Source organism: Brassica napus, chromosome C6, assembly GCF_020379485.1.
Source record: "Brassica napus cultivar Da-Ae chromosome C6, Da-Ae, whole genome shotgun sequence".
Lineage (NCBI taxonomy): Eukaryota > Viridiplantae > Streptophyta > Magnoliopsida > Brassicales > Brassicaceae > Brassica > Brassica napus.
This window is the reverse complement of record NC_063449.1, coordinates 27,034,571-27,052,065: the sequence shown is the minus strand read 5'-3', so window position 1 is coordinate 27,052,065 and position 17,495 is coordinate 27,034,571. Positions and strand designations below refer to the sequence as shown.

Sequence of the window (17,495 nt, the reverse complement as noted above, 5' to 3'; positions counted from 1 at the left end):
TTAATTATTGATTAACAATAAATGATAAAAATAAATAGCACATATCACCTTCTTGAAGTTTTGTAAGAAATCTTTTGTTTGTATAAGATAATGTTATTTTAAAGCTAAGATTTTTTTCAAAAAGGAAAGATATGTATTTTACAAGTTTTTTTCTCAACGTTTTAAAATTTAAATGTATCCACATTATAATAACTTTTAAAGTTTTTCTTATAGTAGTGGGTTATCGCCTGGAAAATATATATAAAGGGAAGATAGGGAGAATCAGAGACTCCACTTTCTCTCTCTCTCTTTTTCATCCACACACTTTTTAGTCATCTCACTATCACTATGGACAAGACGTCTTCATTCTCCATTCAGAAAGGGAAACCGATTAGATGCAAAGCAGCATTATGTAGAAAAGCAGGGGAAGCACTGGTGATGGAAGAGATCCAAGTTGATCCACCTCAAGCTTACGAAGTACGGATTAAATCATATGTACTTCTCTTTGTCACACTGATGTTACTTTCTGGAAGTTAGACAGTGTAAGTGTACTATTGTATCACAAAGTCAACGCAAAATCTATTGTTCAAAAAATCGTTTCCACTAATCTTTTGAGTTTTCCAGGGCCGCTTGCAAGGTTTCCTAGAATTCTCGGACACGAATCTGTCGGGTGAATAATTCATACAATTATTTAGTTTCAACTTCATTGAGAATGTGCTTTGCTTACTTGTTTGGGTTAATATTGTATTATTACTTAATATATTGTTATAATTGGGTTTATAACCAGCTTGGTCGAGAGCATTGGTGAACACGTGGATGGATTTAAACAAGGTGACGTTGTATTACCAGTGTTTCACCCTAACTGCGAAGAATGCAAAGACTGCAAATCCTCAAAGAGCAACTGGTGTGCGAGATATGCCAACGATTCTATATCAAACACGAGACGATATGGAATGGCTTCTAGGTTCAAAGATTCTACTGAGAGAAGTATCCACCATTTTCTCTTTGTTTCCAGTTCTCTGAATATACCGTGGTAGATATCGCACATCTCGTAAAAATCTCTCTGATATCCCAGTTCAGAAAGCTGCTTTGCTCAGCTGCGGTGTCTCACAGGTTTGTTTTCATTCTTCTTTAGCTATTCTCGTGGGTTTGTATGGACATTTTAGATTTTTCTGAGGTTAAACCATAAACAAAGTAGATAGTAGGGGCTTCATTGTTATTTATAAAAGTAAGTTAGATATTGCATATCGGCTGATTGTGGGTCACGTGGAGCAGGAGTTGGAGCAGCTTGGAAGGTGGCTAACGTGGAGGAAGGTTCCACCGTTGCTGTCTTTGGCCTCGGTGCCGTGGGACTTGCGTTGCCGAAGGAGCTAGGCTGCGTGGGGCCGCGAAGATCATCGGTGTTGATCTCAATCCTGATAAATTCGAGTTAGGTAAACTCGTGTTATGTTTACATTTAATATTTTTGTCTATTAGTTTCTGAAAGTTATTATATTTTGGCTTTTTTCTGACCCAATTGGTTTTAGTATTTATTATATATTCAATATACGGAGTACAAACTTTTAGTTGGTATAAACTTTTTTTTTTTTTGAACAACTCTGTCTGGTACTCTGGTAAACAAAGTAACAAAACAATGGTCCAATCCGTCCAGGGTGTATTATTTATTGTTGAAAAAGCCAAATGTCATTTATTTTCTGTTTCGTTATAATTTATAAGTAATATTCACTTTCAATACACATATATTAAAAATTGGTTACAAACAATGGATATTTGCTAATCTGAAAAATAATACAAATAATCAATTATTATTATTATTTGGACAAAACAATCAATTATTAAATAGACATAAATCAAAAAGAAAAACATGCAATTGATAGAAACATATATTTTTACATTAAAAAATTATATTAGAATGAAAAATAGTTAGACTAAACAATTCTTAATATAAAACAGAGATCATATATTCATCATGTCAATTACTTGAACAGGTAAGAAATTTGGTTTCACGGATTTCGTCAATCCTACTTTGTGCGGAGAAAAGAAAGTTAGCGAGGTATGTTATTCAATATCTCCACCATCTCATTTATGATTTTTCGTGAGTTTGTACCATTGAGTACATGGAGTAGTTTACTTACTTATTCCCACAAAATATACCGAAAAAGGTGATCAAAGAAATGACAGGAGGAGGAGTTGACTACAGTTTCGAATGCGTTGGTTTACCTTCTATACTAAGTGAGGCTTTTATCAGCACCCGCACGGTACGCTTACACTAGATCGTACCAAATCTCAGTCGATTCAGCATCTTTCTTACATGGTTAAGTATTACAATTTAGAATGTCAAAATAGGGATCAGGAAAGACGGTAATGTTAGGGATGGGGAAGCATGCAGCGCCAATAAGTTTGGGTAGTTTTGATCTTCTAAGTGGTAGAACTATTTGCGGAAGCTTGTTCGGGGGTTTGAAATCTAAACTGGATATTCCAGTTCTCGTGGATCATTATCTAAAAAAGGTACTATATGACATGCATCAAACTATCTATGTGATTATATCGTAACAAACAGATGAGAGTATATTGTTTGTTTTACTTCTTATTCCAGCCTATGTGTTCTGTTTTCATGGGATTTTTGATTTTTTGTTTGTTTGTTTACTTGTAGGAGCTTAATCTGGATAGTTTTATTACACACGAGTTGAAATTTCAGGAAATCAACAAGGCTTTCGAGTTGTTAGAGGAAGGAAAGTCTCTCCGCTGCATCATATGGATGGATAAGTAATAAGTTGCTAGTCAATCTTTAAAGCAGTTAAGATCCTGGGGGGGGGGGGGGGGGGGGGGGGGGGCGGGCGGTGGGGGCTTTTTCTTGTAGAACCATGTCGGTTTGCTCATCTTTTATTTTTCATTAATTCATCTAAGTGCTCTAGTTAGATGCTCCATCCAAATGATTTATCTGATATTGTTTGTTTAAAAAATTAATCTTCATTTGGATGGAGTATCTGAAATTTTTTGTTTGTTTGGCTTAATAGTTGCAAATCTCTATTTCATCTACATATTTTTAATAAAAAGATGACTAAACTATTTTAATTTTTTATTAAAATATATTTACATCTTTATTTCGAATTTTTGTTAATAATATAATTTTTATGATTGTAAAATATGATTATAACAGTTTTGAGAAAATTTAATCTTACCGAAAAAATGTTTTTTTGTTAACGCCTCTATATAAAACATGACACGAGCTCGTACACAAGTTTGTCTTTTTCCAACTTTGACAAAAAAGAATCATTAAATCATTTGATTAATCTTAAATATTTATAAATATCTAGAAAACCATTTTAAAAACATCTTAATCATACACTCCACTAAATATATTTATTAGAAAATAAATAATAATGATAATAAAAACTGGAAAATCGTTTTGCATAGATATGTGAATCCAGAGCTGGTCATGAATATAGACAAGTTGGTTTAGTGCTTCTAAAATTCTAGAATGTAAAACATTAACAAACTGTAAGAATAATTTTTTTTTGAATCGTCTATAACGTTCAAAATTTCATGACCATGGGATTGGTTTTTCCCTCTCATTTCAAGTTCATCATTCACCAAATGGACACATACATCAGCAATTCCATCCACGAAGCACGAAGCAGTGGTGACAGACTGACATGACAGCAGGGTACCGCAATGCATGTGTTGAACTGGTCTTCAGTGTTTTCTCAAATAAATTGTATCTATTGGGCCTCAAACTGATTTAGAAAATCTAGGCCCACTTAAGTTTCGAAACAAAACACAGTCGTTTTGTGCTGTTCGAAAAATAGCCAGATAGGTCCAGAGAGAGAGCTTAAACCTACCCGAACCATTTGCTCCGAGTGTGGGTTTATCATCATCTCCGTCTCTCCGATCGTCGTCGCTCAACTCCACCTGAAGAGTCTCCGAGTTTCTATTGAAAGACACCCTTCAATGGCGGAATCTGTTTCTTCTCAAACTCCGTCGCTCTCGGAGGTATTCTTCTCTTGCCGATGCTCAGTTTTCAATTCTTCTTCGTTCGATCTACTGAAGAATCAGCTGATTCTCGTGTATTTAGGTAGATCTGATTCAATTCGAGAAGAAGCGGAAATTAGATATCTTTCTATCTATTCATCATTACATAAATTGGATTAGTTTTCCGACCAAAAACAGATTGGATTTTGAACAATTATTGGATTTTTTTTTTTATGTTCTGTAAGAAAATAAAACATTCTTTGCGGAATACATTGAACTACGTTTGGGGTGGAGAATGAGACAATCTTTTAAAACAGCTGATATTTTCTTTGAAATCTGGATTTGTGGAGTGATCGTGTTAAGTCATATTCATCAATTTGTAACAAATCGAATTCGATATCTTGCAAATTCGTTATCTTTGTCTGGTGAAAACCGTTGATTCATATGGACAGCAATATCATTTGGAGAAAGAAGTGAAGCCTGTTGAAGTGGCACCAGAAGTTACTACTACTCAAGCTGAAGAGGTTGAAACCAGGAAGATTCTCCTTCTGAGGAAGCAGTTGAAGACAAGTCTGAGTCTCCTGAAGTGCCCTCTGAAGAGGCTCCTGCTGCAGCTGAAGAAAATAATGAGGAAACACTACTGAAGAAGTTGCCGAGGAGACTCCTGATGAGATCAAGGTATACTGTAGTAGACTATAAACTTCCGCCCTTGATGAATTGAGTTGGCTCATGTGGTGTTGTGTGTGTGTTTTTTCTTCTTTTCAGCTTGAGACAGCGCCTGCTGATTTCCGTTTTCCGACAACAAACCAAACTAGGCATTGTTTCACACGTTACATCGAATATCACAGGTGATAAAAATCGGTTGTTCTTCTATTTTTCCTTTTTTTTTTATTCCCTAAATTTTGATCTCTCCTCATGGCTAAGTCTTCTGATTGTTTTCAAATTCTCCAGATGTGTATCTGCCAAGGGTGACGATGCTCCCGAGTGCGATAAATTCAAAGTTTTATCGATCTCTTTGCCCGGCGAATGGGTATATGCTTACTTCCTTTACTCCTTCAGTGCTTCTAGTCTTTTGGTAGATGATAACTTAAAGATGACTTTAGTGTGTTCAGGACGTTTTTGCTTCTCTGTTTCCTAATACAGCAAAAACTATCTTCTTGTGTGTGTTTGTAGAGTGATAGGTGGAACGAGCAAGAGAGAATGGAACTTTCCCTGGTCCTCTTTAAGACTACTCCTGCATCTTAAGAAAATCATATATCCCCCCATCTTCCTCTTTTGCTCTTGTTACACTTCATGATGTCACCGAATTACACTGCAGAGTTTTAATAAGATTTTACAACAACCAGCATGTCTGGTTCTGATAAGTTTGTAACTCGGAACTCTCGTATCACACAATCAATCTCGAATAAGTAAAGAAACTCTCGATCTTATTGAAACCCAAACCAACGTTTACAAACGAAAAGGATAAAAGGATAAGCTGATAAAGTGAATCTCAGGTCATGATCTCATGGCGATCCGTGCCTGATGATTCAATCACGATCTCATGGCGATCGTGATGAAGGAGACTCATGGCGTCTACACTCTCTACAATATACAGCATAAGAAACTAGCACGAAGAAGCCACGTTATTTATATGACATGAAGAAGTCTTGAGCAAAGACTCTATTCCACTCAGAGTCTTTGCTATCCACGTTGACCATCCTTGACTCATATGTTCTCTTCTCCCTCAAGCTTCTATCCTCCTCATTGCTCTGTTCTTCCTACGAAGTGGAACCTATCAATACCCCGCCCTTCAGATGCAGCTTGTCCTCAAGCTGAAAACATAGAAGGGTGTTTGTGGCGGCACTTGGAATGAAGCACATTACCACCAGCTGAACTTCTCCAATACTCCCATACGTTCACCATCCTCAGGAAAGATGGTTGCAGCTTTCTCCACTTTGAAAGCTCCTTAAGTACATTTCCCATGTTATAACCATTCCAAAAACACCATGGACGCAGTCCCTGCTTCTCCAACGATGCCAAATGCCAAAGATTTTGTGACCTCTAATTTGAACAGGTTTGGTATCCTCCATATCAAGACGCACAAAAGCAAGTAACTCCATCATATCCATGACATACTGCATTTTCATGAAGTTATAACCAGCTTTAGATTGCTTGTCATGTTTCTGCTCCATGAATGGGTTAAGCTCCATAAATCTGTTAGAACAAAGTTTCCCATGCAACCAACTTGCATGATTCTTCTTCCTCATCAGTCTAAACCAGAAAACTACAGTAGGCCCGACATTGATATCCCAGACAAAAGAACCCATAACACTGAACAATATCTTCTCTTTCCCTAGTTCAATCAGCTCCCTCGCGTTTGTACTGGACAAGAACGTGAGTTCATATTGCTCAGGGTTGTATTTAAACATCCAAGATTTAAAGAATTTCATCTGAGGACTCCGAGCACCACTGTGAAAATCAGAGTAGAAACCACTCAAAACCAATCCAGACTGTGCCTGAAACAGAATCCCTGGTTCATTTGTCTGCAGCAAATCCGTCTTTGTACGTAATTCATCAACTTGAAGACATTTTGGCAGTGATTTATATGTAAGCCGCGCTTCTGGTGAAGAACGTAACCAAGCTTCCAGTGGAGCACTCTCAAGACCTGATTTAATCTTTAACAAAGCAACAGGGTTGTCATGAAGCACATTCTCATTTTGTGAATTCCTAAGCCTCTGCGTATTCCCAATTGTCAGCTTGATCTTGAAAGTAGTGCCACTGTTCTTCTCTATTTGAGTCATGAGCTTTCCGTCACTCCAAGTACCTGCACCACCCACTGGAAAGTAGACATTACTCTCCATATCCAAATTCTTACAGACTACCGGAGCTCCAGTATCATGTCCTTTTTCTGCTACTGGTTGCCCTCTTCCAGGCCGTGTAAAGTCTGCACCAAATGGCACCTTTGGTTTGAATTTGAACTTCCAAGATTTGGATTTCTTCTGCTGGTTTATGGCTTGTTGTAATACATCTCTCAGAACAAACATTTGAGCGAACACATTGTAGGCGTTTAGAGTGGAGCCCACACATGTTTTTGCGCATAAAACGCATCCTCTTCCGATGGTATTAGAACAATGAATGGACTAACGTCTTGCTTCTGAACCTCAAACACAGTATCTGTTTCCAAATACTCCAACAATTTTTCTCTATGGCCAGATTCGAGAACAGATTTTGATACCAGAGGTTGTAACATTGGCATGTCCTCGTGGTCAACTTCAATCACCAGATTCTGAATTGAGTCTCCTGCTGGAATCTTCTTTGTCTCCACTGGTTTCTTTACAGGACTTGATTCTAGCTCTGCGTCAGTCAGAGGTTGATTGATAGACTCTGCCTCACGAACAACTTCATTTCTCATATCAGAATCTTGTGCTTCTTGTGAATCCTCTTCTTGAATCAAGTCTTCCACTGTAGATACCAGAGACACCAATTCTTCTGCACGATCAATCACTGGAACTGTCTCTCTCTCATGAAGAAACTCTGTTGCACCAGTTAAGCTTTCCGTAGGAACAGTCTCTAGAGTTGATATGTGGTTCAGAAACACTGTTGGTGAAGAACAAGTTTTCACTAGAGGCATCTCAAGAACCTCTGGAGTTCTCACTGTCTCCAATGATTTATTGGTTCAACTACAGTCTGCGAAATCACTTCCGTCGTCCGTGTTGCTGCTTGTCGAGAACATCTTTTTACCGGAGAAAAACGAGCCACCAGCCTGCGCTTAAACTCACACCAGGTTCTGAATCCACCAAAGTAAAGTTCCTTCTTGTACCAAAAGAATGCTTCTCCTTCAAGGCACTCAGACAACCTTCCTAATCTCTCATCCTCGACAACGTGACAACTCTGAAAATATTTCTCTAGTCTCAAGAGCCAGCCAAATGGACTAGATCCATTGAAGCGCGGCATAGCAATCTTCGTGACGAAACTATTGCTACGTTCATAGTGAGGAAGATCAGATTCCATAGAAGGATGAGATACCTGAATCGGATCAATGGAAGTCGTAGCAATTGTTGTTCCCGTCGTGGCGATCTGGGTAAGCTGATCAAAACGCTGATCCACTGAATCGAATCTGGTCTCATAAGTACCCAGACACTTCCCAATTGATGATAAATGATGATCCGCTACATGAGAAAGCTTCGTCTTCAAAAACTCTTCTGCAACATCTTGTTGTGCTCTGATCTTACAACAACGCTCTACGAATCGTGTATTATCCTCTATCAATCGAAGCTTCTCTGATCGTCATCATCCCCAAACTTGAACAACAAGGCAACCTTCAACGAGTACCAGCTGTGGAAAGGCAATCGCCAGTGCTGGATATACGTTTTCGCATCTCCGGAGATTAAGGTCTTCCCCAAACTCACCTTCTGCGATTCTGATAGCCTCACCTGTGCAAACCTCTTTTCCATCCAATCGATCCATTGACGTAACGCGAAACCTTCGAAAATAGGAATCTCCACGAAACTCATGGCGTTTGATTCGATCTAGCTCACGAACGCACCAATTTGATAAGTTTGTAACTCGGAACTCTCGTATCACAATCAATCTCGAATAAGTAAAGAAACTCTCGATCTTATTGAAACCCAAACCAACGTTTACAAACGAAAAGGATAAAAGGATAAGCTGATAAAGTGAATCTCAGGTCATGATCTCATGGCGATCCGTGCCTGATGATTCAATCACGATCTCATGGCGATCGTGATGAAAGGAGACTCATGGCGTCTACACTCTCTACAATATACAGCATAAGAAACTAGCACGAAGAAGCCACGTTATTTATATGACATGAAGAAGTCTTGAGCAAAGACTCTATTCCACTCAGAGTCTTGCTATCCACGTTGACCATCCTTGACTCATATGTTTCTTCTCCCTCAAGCTTCTATCCTCCTCATTGCTCTGTTCTTCCTACGAAGTGGAACCTATCAGGTTCCTCAACATAAAATGTGAGAATCTAACACTTAAAATCTAAAAAATTTATTTACATCTTATTGTTCAATTCATGGTTTGAAGATAATGTTATTTTCCATGGATAAACTATAGACATTTTAGGATGGTGAATGAAGATAGTTCAAAATATAGAAAATGGTATATCATTCGTTCACCACAACTGTGTGATTTCATTTGATTCATCCATCAGAAGTGGTGGTTTTCACTATAAAATGCTGTACGTTATAACTATAATTAACTTGTCGTGTGAATGCAAGAAGCAGTAGCAGATCCAACAAGCCTCTGTTAAATCCATATCTCATGTAACCATCATCTCCCTCTCATGGGCTCTAGCACATCTGAATCTCATCTCATTTGGTTTCTCTGAGTCGTGACAGAAGTCCTGGTAACGATTTGTCACAGGACTCCATCTCCTCCTGTCTCTCCTTTGTTCCTGAAGCAGGTCCTTTCCTCCCTCGTGTGATCCTTGTCTGTATTAAACCACAGCTCCTAAAGAGTCACTACAATATGGAGATTAGTATTGTATAGAAACTGTTGGTGTGTTCCTTACCGAGTTTTGTGGATATCTATGATTCTTTCATAGACTTTCCTGTTATCGTTCTCAGCTCCTCTACCAATTCTGTCTATCAACCTCACAATGGCTTTCCTGAATCACAAATACAAACAAAATGTAAGTAACTAAAGATTCCATGACTTAACAAAAAAAAAAAACACACACATCTGTCACCTGTCCGGAGTTATTGTTTTCGGTGACCAAGATACCGGCGATGCCCTTCAACAGCTCTCGCCATGTTTCCACTATAGGATGGAATAAAAACATCGCTTTCGACGGAAACAATGTAGTCAAGTGCAGCCATTTGAGTTGAGTGGTTCATAAAAGGCTTAAGCTCTTCTTTTGTTGCCAACTTTTCCTTCATTATATCAAAAATGGTCAGTCTATATTCAGTCTCATTAGTAATAATAAGTTAACATCTTGAAACTATGTAGTAGTACCTTACTCATTAACATGGAGAAACGAGAGCCAAGACTGGCTAACCGAGACTCACCACCGTAAATCTCACCAGCAGCTATATATATAGGAGTGTTTGGTGCATATCCTAAAGCTTTTAGTAAAACTCCAACTTCTTTTGGAGTCAATTGAAAGTGTAAAGGCCCAAGACATCACTCAAGCCCAACAGGAGTTGGCCCAAGTTATCAAAGGAGTCAACGGCTCTCTCAACCAGGATCAGAAGACGACAATAAGACAGAAGAGTGAGAAGAAGGGGACAGACTGTGCTAAGGAGCAGAGAGCTCTCGTACTATGTAACCAGTTTGATACCTTGTTATCAGTAGCAAGTGGCTAGATGTGTGACAGATGTAAACAGATCCTGAGAGATCAATTAGGGTTGAGAGAGTGTCTCCAACTATATAAGAAGTATAGGAGGTTGTAAACGTTTTGAGCTTTTGAAATATATTTTAAGTAAAGTTTAAGTCTTTCTTCTTTGTTCTTATGGTATCAGAGCTTTCTTAAATCCTTAACAGGTTGCTGTAATGGCAGAAAGAAACGATCCATATCCTTTTCCTTCAGACATCCATGTCACTAGCTCTGTCACTCTTAAGCTTAGCGACACAAACTACCTCCTTTGGAAGACACAGATTGAGGCTCTTCTCCGTTCTCAAAAGCTCCTTGGTTTCCCCACTGGTCTTACGCCAGCTCCTGCTGCTACTGTCGTCAACATCGTCAACGATGCTCCTGTCGAAGCTCCTAATCCAGCTCATGAAGCCTGGACGTGTACGGACGAGCTTGTTAAGTCATGGATCTTTGGAACTCTTACAGAAGAGGTTCTGGGTCTTGTTCATGCCCTTGCTACATCCCAAGATGTGTGGCTTGCCCTTGCCTCTCACTACAACAAGAGTTCTCTTGCTCGAGAGTTTGAACTCCGACGTCGTCTTCAACTCCTTTCTGTGAAAGGTAAAACCTTTTTGGTTTATTGTCGAGAGTTTAGGATTCTCTGTGACAATCTTAGTGCTATTGTGTAAGCCGGTGGATGAAAACATGAAGATTTTCACCTTTCTGAATGGTCTGGGTCGCGAATATGATCCTATTACAACAGTGATTCAGAGCTCTCTGTCTCGACTCCCTCCTCAGACGTTCAATGATGTGGTCCTTGAGATCTCTGCTTTTGATGCAAAACTACAGTCGTATGAAGCTACTCCAGAGGTCTCTCCTCATCTTGCCTTCCAGACTCAACGTTTTGGAAACTCAAACTATGGTGGAAACAGAGGACGTGGCGGTTCTTTTGGTCGTTCTGGCAACTATCGAGGACGTGGTGGATATTCAACACGAGGCAGAGGTTTCACACAACAGGTTAATACCTCTGGTTGGAACCAACCTCCTGGATCTCAGTCTCAGGGTTCTCAATCAGGAATACTCGTCCAGTATGTCAAATTTGTGGACGTGTTGGTCATGTGGCTTTGAAGTGTTGGAACAGATTTGATAATGCCTACCAGAGTAATGACACTCCTCACGCCCTAGCTGCTCTTCAAGTTTCAGATTCCAGTGGTCGCGAATGGCTTGCTGACTCGGGTGCTACAGCTCATATGACGCCTTCAGCCACCAACCTTCAGAACTCAGTTCCATATAACGGTCAAGAGACAGTTATGGTTGCAGATGGAACATATCTCCCTATCACTCATGTTGGATCCACTACCTTGAATACCACGACAGGTAGTCTCCCTCTTTGTGATATACTTGTGTGTCCATCAATGCAAAAATCTCTTTTGTCGGTCTCGAAACTGTGTGATGACTTCCCTTGTGGGGTCTATTTTGATGCTAATGCTGTCTCTGTGATTGATTTGAACACTCAGAAGGTAGTGACCAGAGGACAACGTCGTGAGAAACTTTATGTGTTGGAGCAACCTGACTTTGTAGCTTTCTATTCAAATCGACAGACTGTTGCAGGTGATCTAGTGTGGCATCAGCGTCTTGGTCATGCAAATCCTCAGGTTCTCCAACTCCTCAAAACCAGCAAGGCAATTTCAGTTAATAAGAGCAGCACCACTTCCGTCTGTGAACCTTGCCAGATGGGAAGAGTTCTCAACTTCCTTTTTTGATTCTGTCTCTAGTGTAATGGAACCACTTGATCGAATACACTGTGATCTATGGGGTCCTTCTCCAGTTTATCTGTTCAGGGGTTCAAATATTATGCAGTCTTTGTAGACAACTATTCTCGTTATTCATGGATCTTTCCTCTAAAAATGAAATCTGATTTTTGTGATATCTTTATTGGATTTCAAAACAAATCGAGAATCAGTTAAGCAAGAAGATCAAGGTGTTTCAGAGTGATGGTGGGGGTGAATTTATGAGTACGAGGTTTAGAGCACACTTACAGAATCATGGCATCCAGCATCTCATCTCCTGTCCGTCAACGCCTCAACAAAATGGCATATCGGAACGTAAACACCGGCACTTAACAGAATTGGGCCTGTCTATGATGTTTCAAAGTAAAGTCCCTTTACGTTTCTGGGTTGAGGCTTTTCTACTCTGCCAACTTTATCACCAACATGCTTCCTTCTCCATCTCTGAAGAACAAGAGTCCCTCTGAGCTTATACTGAAAAAGGTTCCTGACTACAGTTTTCTTCGAGTTTTTGGGTCAGCCTGTTATCCTTGCTTACGCCCTTTCACTCAACATAAGTTCGAGCCACGGTCTCTTCAATGTGTCTTCTTAGGATATCATCCTCAATATAAGGGATACCGTTGTCTCTATCCTCCTACTGGTCGTGTCTACATTAACCGCCATGTTATATTTGATGAGACTTGCTTTCCATTCATGGATAAGTATAAGCATCTAGTCTCTCAACAGACCACAGGTATCATGGGAGCATGGCAAGCTGCAGATCCGCCTCAACGACAAGTCTTGCCAACTCTATCTTCCTTACGTTCTCAGGTGTTATCTCCGACTCATGCCTCACATGAAAATGTTGTGGAATATCCACTGGAAGATAATACTACTGAGACGTCTCCAGCGAACATCGGTCTTCAAACACCAGATCGTGAAGAGATGGTACTAAGGCCTAGTCCCGAGACCAACACTCAGCAAGCAGTAGAGCCCGTCACTGAGGAACAACGTCACCCCATGAGGACAAGATTACAGTCTGGAATTCGCAAACCGAACCCTCGGTATGCATTACTTGCGAGTACTACAATCCCTTCTCTACCTAAGACGGTGGCTGAAGCTTTAGCTCATCCGGGTTGGCGACAAGCTATGCTAGAAGAGTTGCAGTCTATTTTTCAGAATCACACGTGGTCCTTGGTTCCTCCTGAAGCTAGCATGAATGTATTGGCTGTCGATGGGTGTTTACTGTTAAACTCAACGCTGATGGTACTCTACAGAAGCTAAAAGCACGCCTTGTTGCTAAGGGATTCAATCAAGAAGAAGGCATTGACTTCAATGAAACATATAGCCCTGTGGTCAGGACTTCTACCATTCGCATTGTGCTTACCGTGGCCACTGCGAAGCAATGGAATATAACTCAGCTTGATGTTAAGAATGCCTTCTTACATGGTGATTTACAAGAGCAAGTGTATATGGTGCAGCCTCCTGGTTTCGAAGATCACGCTCATCCTACTCATGTTTGCTCTTTGCATAAAGCTCTCTATGGTCTTAAACAAGCCCCAAGAGCCTGGTTTGACAAGTTTAGTAATTTTCTGATTGAGTATGGCTTCGTCTGTAGCAAGGCAGATCCTTCTCTATTTGTCTATCGTCACAATGGAGATACTCTTGTGCTGTTACTCTATGTTGATGACATCTTATTAACAGGATCTAACCCGGCGTTGTTCAAGTCTCTCATTAATGAGCTGAGTGCTCGGTTTGCGATGAAGGATCTGGGAACTTTCCATTACTTCTTGGGAGTACAAGCTCAACATCACTCTGATGGACTTTTTATTCATCAGGCCAAATATACAGAGGAGATACTTCATAGTGCTGGTATGTCAACCTGCAACCCGATCAACACTCCACTTCCTCTACGTCTTGATCATGTGTTCCAAGATACAACGCCATTTGCTCAACCCTTCTACTTTCGAAGTCTTGCCGGGAAGCTCCAGTATCTGACAATCACACGTCCGGATATACAATATGCTGTGAACTTTGTGTGTCAAAGAATGCATTCACCCACTGAGGCAGACTTTGGTCTCTTGAAGAGGATCTTACGGTATATCTTTGGCACTTCGACAATGGGTTTATACTTATCTAAACACAGTAGCCTGGATGTGGTGTCTTATAGCGACAGTGACTGGGCAGGATGTCGAGATACCAGACGATCCACTACCGGTTTCAGTGTGTTACTTGGCTCTAACGTTATCTCGTGGTCGGCAAAACGACAACCTACAGTGTCTCGATCTTCTACTGAAGCCGAATACCGAGCTCTAGCAACCACAGCGTCAGAATTAACATGGGTCTCTTCCGTCTTCGTGATCTCTTGGTTCCTCAGACGCGACCTGCTGTCCTTCGCTGTGATAACCTTTCCGCTGTTCAGCTCTCGGCCAATCCGGTCTTTCACAACAGGTCTAAACATTTTGACACTGACTACCATTATGTTCGTGAGAGAGTTGCCCTTGGTGTGCTTGAGGTTCAGCATGTTCCCTCTCATCTTCAACTGGCTGATATTTTTACTAAGTCCCTACGCGCACAATCATTTCAGCAACTGCGACATAAACTGAATGTTCGCGTTCCTCCCACATTCAGTTTACGGGGGAATGAAAGTGTAAAGGCCCAAGACATCACTCAAGCCCAACAGGAGTTGGCCCAAGTTATCAAAGGAGTCAACGGCTCCTCAACCAGGATCAGAAGACGACAATAAGACAGAAGAGTGAGAAGAAGGGGACAGACTGTGCTAAGGAGCAGAGAGCTCTCGTACTATGTAACCAGTTTGATACCTTGTTATCAGTAGCAAGTGGCTAGATGTGTGACAGATGTAAACAGATCCTGAGAGATCAATTAGGGTTGAGAGAGTGTCTCCAACTATATAAAGAAGTATAGGAGTTGTAAACGTTTTGAGCTTTTGAAATATATTTTAAGTAAAGTTTAAGTCTTTCTTCTTTGTTCTTATCAATGGCAATTCCCTTTGAGTTTGTACTTTTCCATCAATGTCTTTAACTTTCCAATACGCTGTGTTCTTCCTAAGCACTCAATCTCTATTTGAAAAAATTACACAAACAAGTAATTTTCTTGTTTTGTTTTGGTTACCTTATCTTCCTTAGCTCAGCAGCTTCAGAAGCAGATATAAACCGTGGTTGCAGCCGCTAAAAGCCAGCATGTCTTTCTCGTATCTCAAATGTAAGGCTATGTATAGACCATAAGATCTCATCCTATCGACTAAAATCTGCAACATAACTTAACTGCTAGAGAAGAAGATATATATTACATGAGATGGTTATAGTAGGGAATCAATAGTTTTACTTGTCCCATTGATCTGATTTTAGTAGAGAAGCGTAGAGCCTCATAACAAGCACGGCAACGTAGCTTTTGAATATCTGGAGGTAGGCCGTTGTTTACTAGACGAGAATCGGATTTGGCAGCTCTGATCACCTGAGTAAAGGAAGAAAACATTATAATGCATAACACGTTCTTAGTGTACATAAAAATAAGTAGTTCAAGAATATGATGATCACCTGTATTCATCCACATGGTAGCTATCTCATTTTGGTAATATCTCAATCCTGAGTAGCTTTGAAATGCTTAACCACTTTGTAAGTCCATCAATACCTTTTGGTAGCTTCTTGATGACTCTTATATCTTTAGATAAAGCATTAATGAAATGGTCTTCATCAAATACATCCGAGAATTTACTGGATCAATACAAAATGAGAAACATAAAAAAAAAAACATGTTAAACAAGTTCAAGAGATGTAAGAAAAGAAAGAAAAAATGTTAACATGGGTTAACCTAGTATCCTGCCAGAAAGATCGTTTATCGAGCTCCGGGACTACAAGTGTGGCATTTATAATACGAGCTATAGCTACCATGTCACATATCTGTAAAGTTGTCACATAGCCATAAGTATTTTAATAGTTGCGAGTTCAGATCGTAACACAAAAAGTAATACTATTACACACTTACCCCAGCACGCATCTGGTTAAGACCGCCATTCGTGTGAACAAGAAGATAACCTCTAGACTCCAGTGGAGCTGAGGAAACATATAACCAGAGAGTACGTAAACTTTTTTTTATTTTATATATGAGTCAGTTTTGGTTAAATAAGAAACCAAACCATATGATATGTGTTTTCTCACATATGTAATTAGGATTGGGATTCACAAGGGACGAAGTTGCGGTTAGGTGGATGTTTCCAAAGCTTGTCATAATCTTGTGTCCCGCTTGTAGTGTTCAACTGTCAAATCTAAAAGAGTCAGAAACACGAAAGAGTACATGATCTAGTGTTCTAAATTAATTAATATGCACTTTTAAAACACGCTCTTAAGCATAGCAGACTAGTGTCTATTTATTGACATAGACTTCTAGTTTCAAACAAACATAAAAACAAATCATAAAGATATCATGTTTAATTTTCACAGTTACAATATATTTACTTATAAGCGACTAATAAATTAGGCCGCACATAAGTTGTACCTTGGCGAAGGAAGGGCTTGTCAAGAAATGAGGTTGAGATAGCTCATGTGTATGTTGATGTGTTCAGATGTTAATCTCTGATTCTGAATCTCATTCTCCTGAAATTCGACAAGAGTCAGCCACACATTTAAACGAAACCACATTGATTCAAAGCTTTACTTCAATCGTTTCCCGACGAGATAGGTTCCTAGTCGAGCTCGGTTCTGTAATGGAGTTTCGTAACTGATGTGTCCTCGCTGCTGAACAAAGAATCAAATCCGGAAAACAAGTTAAGATTGAACACTATTCTTGCCTCGAACAAAAACCGATCAATCTTTTTTTCTTTATAAGAAAATCGTGAGAGAGTATAGATATGTTACGGACACGAGTGGTGTATTTGCTAAGATGTAGCCTAGGGAGGAGTCTGTTGAGAGGAGCTACGTAGATTGTGTACGGTGAGAAAGCCAAGTAATGCTATTATACATATGGCACATGTTAATAGTCTGCGTATCACCACCACTACAAGCGTCTTCTTCCGTCGTCGCATTTCTCTGAGAACGATCTAAACGAAAACATTCAAGAAATAACGATTCAGAATAACCGGATCTTGATCTTATTTTTCTTCTTTTGATGGTGAGTGAATGAGGTTTCTATAACGGGAGTATATGTGTTTTGCCAAAAGAGGAAAGTAGTCAATACATTTATGGGATCTTTCTTTCGATATTTGATTGGGTCTTGTATCCTATTTTAAAGATGTGGTAAGAAGACAAAGGGTAAGAGAAGGGTCACGTGACATTTGACTGATCTACAGAGAGAGAGATAAGATAAGAGGTGTCTTAATGGTGAGGAGGAGACCATTTCTATATTTGTAAAAGGACAGTGTAACGTTAAATAAAAACTTATTACACGTAACCGTTGCATAAAATATCATGTAGAGGAAGGAGGACAAGAATATATTCTTTTATATTGATTCTTATTAG

At 39.6% G+C, this 17,495-nt stretch overlaps 3 pseudogenes; 2 read left to right on the top strand and 1 right to left on the bottom strand.

Moving 5' to 3' along the window:
* The first annotated feature begins 1,217 nt into the window (after positions 1-1,217).
* LOC125588925 lies at positions 1,218-2,773 on the top strand (annotated as a pseudogene).
* A 1,061-nt stretch (positions 2,774-3,834) lies between these two features.
* Positions 3,835-5,196, top strand: LOC125588449 (annotated as a pseudogene).
* Positions 5,197-9,275: 4,079 nt separating this feature from the next.
* On the bottom strand, positions 9,276-17,183 carry LOC106453553 (annotated as a pseudogene).
* Positions 17,184-17,495: the final 312 nt, after the last annotated feature.